Consider the following 3,187-nt stretch of genomic DNA (forward strand, 5'->3'; position numbering starts at 1 on the left):
ACAAGAAATTTGCTTTCTGGAAACACAGACTGTCCTAGAACACTTCTTAGCTTCTAATTCTCTGAAAGCAAACCAGCTACAGTGAACACATTTTGCTATCCCTATGGCAACCCACTCCAGTATTCTTGCTGGGATAATCCCATGGACAGAGGAGCCTGGTGGGCTACAGTCCATGGGCTTGCAAAGAGTTGGTCATGACTGAGAGACTGAGCACGCCTTACAAGTACAAAGACTGAGACATGCACCCCTTACAAGTACAAAGTACTTACAAGTACAAAGAGAATAATACCTGAAATTCCTCCCTAGCTTTTGAACTCTTTTGTTTAAGTGAGACGTGGAATCCATTAAAATTGCATTATCAGTTAAGAAACGTGCGGGAACGATTAGCTAAAAACCTGGTGGAAAAGGGCGTACTGACGACAGAGAAACAGAACTTCCTCCTCTTTGACATGACGACACACCCCCTCACCAACAACAGCATTAAGCAGCGCCTCATCAAGAAGGTGCAGGCAGCCGTTCTCGACAAGTGGGTGAACGACCCTCACCGCATGGACAAGCGCCTGCTGGCCCTCCTCTACCTGGCCCACGCCTCGGACGTCCTGGAGAACGCGTTCGCGCCCCTGCTGGACGAGCAGTACGACGTGGCCACCAAGCAGGTGCGGCAGCTCCTGGACTTGGACCCTGAGGTGGAGTGTCTGAAGGCCGGGACCAACGAGGTGCTGTGGGCGGTGGTGGCCGCCTTCACCAAGTGACCCTGCCCCGAACCACGCGTCCCCCTTCTCTCACGGGAACCAGTCGATCTTCTTCTATGGACTTCTGGGTTTCTGCAGTCTGTACTTCCCACACTGTAATTGGCTTTTGTTTCATGAAATGGGGAGGTGGCTTTTCCTCTTGTGGGTGTGTGCATGCAAGAAGCTGCCGGTATGAGAGACCTTTCCGTTAGGTTTAGAAAACAGAAAGTTTGACTGCCTTTTGGCATTTCATTCCTTCTTGAGTTCAAGAGTTGCCATTCTTACTGTAACAAGTTTTGGATTTTCGTTGTGTTTACTTTCAGTTCAGTTCAGTTCAGATCAGTCGCTCAGTCGTGTCTGACTCTGTGACCCCATGAATCGCAGCACGCCAGGCCTCCCTGTCCATCACCAACTCCCAGAGTTCACTCAGACTCATGTCCATCGAGTCCGTGATGCCATCCAGCCAGCTCATCCTCTGTCGTCCCCTTCTCCTCCTGCCCCCAATCCCTCCCAGCATCAGAGTCTTTTCCAACGTGTCAACTCTTCGCATGAGGTGGCCAAAGCACTGGAGTTTCAGCTTTAACATCATTCCTTCCAAAGAACACCCAGGGCTGATCTCCTTCAGAATGGACTGCTTGGATCTCCTTGCAGTCCAAGGGACTCTAAAGAGTCTTCTCCAACACCACAGTTCAAAAGCATCAATTCTTCGGCGCTCAGCCTTCTTCACAGTCCAACTCTCACATCCATACATGATCACAGGAAAAACCATAGCCTTGACTAGACGAACCTTTGTTGGCAAAGTAATGTCTCTGCTTTTCAATATGCTATCTAGGTTGGACATAACTTTCCTTCCAAGGAGTAAGCGTCTTTTAATTTCATGGCTGCAGTCACCATCTGCAGTGATTTTGGAGCCCAGAAAAACAAAGTCTGACACTGTTTCCACTGTTTCCCCATCTATTTCCCATCAAGTGATGGGACCCGATGCCATGATCTTGACGTTTGCTGAATGTTGAGCTTTAAGCCAACTTTTTCAGTCTCTACTTTTACTTTCATCAAGAGGCTTTTGAGTTCCTCTTCACTTTCTGCCATAAGGGTGGTGTCATCTGTATATCTGAGGTTATTGATATTTCTCCCGGCAATCTTGATTCCAGCTTGTGTTTCTTCCAGTCCAGCATTTCTCATGATGTACTCTGCATATAAGTTAAATAAGCAGGGTGACAATATACAGCCTTGACGTACTCCTTTTCCTATTTGGAACCAGTCTGTTGTTCCATGTCCAGTTCTAACTGTTGCTTCCTGACCTGCACACAGATTTTTCAAGAAGCAAGTCAGGTGGTCTGATATTCCCATCTCTTTCAGAATTTTCCACAGTTTATTGTGATCCACACAGTCAAAGGCTTTGGCATAGTCAATAAAGCAGAAATAGATGTTTTTCTGGAACTCTCTTGCTTTTTCCATGATCCAGCAGATGTTGGCAATTTGATCTCTGGTTCCTCTGCCTTTTCTAAAACCAGCTTGAACATCAGGAAGTTCACAGTTCACGTATTGCTGTGTTTACTTTCAAACTACCTCCAATTTTTTGTTGTTGCTTTTTGGGTTTTGGCTTTTTTTTTTTTTGCAAATTTTTAAATATTAAAGTACAGTTGATTTAGCGTTGTGTTAGTTTCAGGTGTATAGCAAAGTGATTCAGTTGTACATATACATCTATTATTTTTAGATTATTTTTCCTTATACATTATTACAAAACATTAAGTATAGTTCCCAGTGCTATACAGTAGGTCCTGGTTGATTGTTTTATATATAGTAGTGTGTATATGTTAATAAAGTGAAAGTGAAAGTCGCTTAGTAGTGTCCAACTTTTTGTGACCCCCATGGACTATACAGTCCATGGAATTCTCCAGGCCAGAATACTGGAGTGGGTAGCCTATTTCTTCCCAGGGATTGAACCCCAGTCTCCTGCATTGGAGGCAGATTCTTTACCAGCTGAGCCACCAGGGAAGCCCAAGAACACAGGAGTGGCTAGCCTATCCTTTCTCCAGCGGATCTTCCCGACCCAGGAATCAAACCAGGGTCTCCTGCATTGCAGGTGGATTCTTCACCAACTGAGCTACCAGAGAAGTCCCCATATGTTAATACCAACCTCCTAATTTACCTCTCACTACCCTTTTGGTAACCATAAGTTTGTCTCCTGTGTCTGTGGGTCTGTTTTGTAAAGTAAGTTCATTTGGATCATTTTTTTCCATGTTCCACAATAAGCAATATGATATTTGTCTTTCTCTGTCTGACTTACTTCACTTAGTATGATAATCTCTAGGTCCACCTGTATTGTTGACATGGGTTTTTTCATTCTTTTTTATGGCTAAGTAATATTCCATTGTATATATGTACCACACCTTCTTTATCCACTCCTTTGTCACCACTGACACCACCTTTAAGGTTGCTTCCATGTCTTGGCT

General features: G+C 44.7%; 1 pseudogene; it reads left to right on the forward strand.

Annotated features, from left to right (window-relative positions):
• Positions 1 to 332: 332 nt before the first annotated feature.
• Positions 333 to 819, forward strand: LOC147350183 (Golgi phosphoprotein 3 pseudogene; annotated as a pseudogene).
• The last annotated feature ends 2,368 nt before the right edge of the window (positions 820 to 3,187 follow it).

Source organism: Bos grunniens, chromosome 20, assembly GCF_055505025.1.
Source record: "Bos grunniens cultivar Pamir isolate PY7600 chromosome 20, Bosgru_T2T1.0, whole genome shotgun sequence".
In the NCBI taxonomy this organism is placed as follows: Eukaryota; Metazoa; Chordata; class Mammalia; order Artiodactyla; family Bovidae; genus Bos; species Bos grunniens.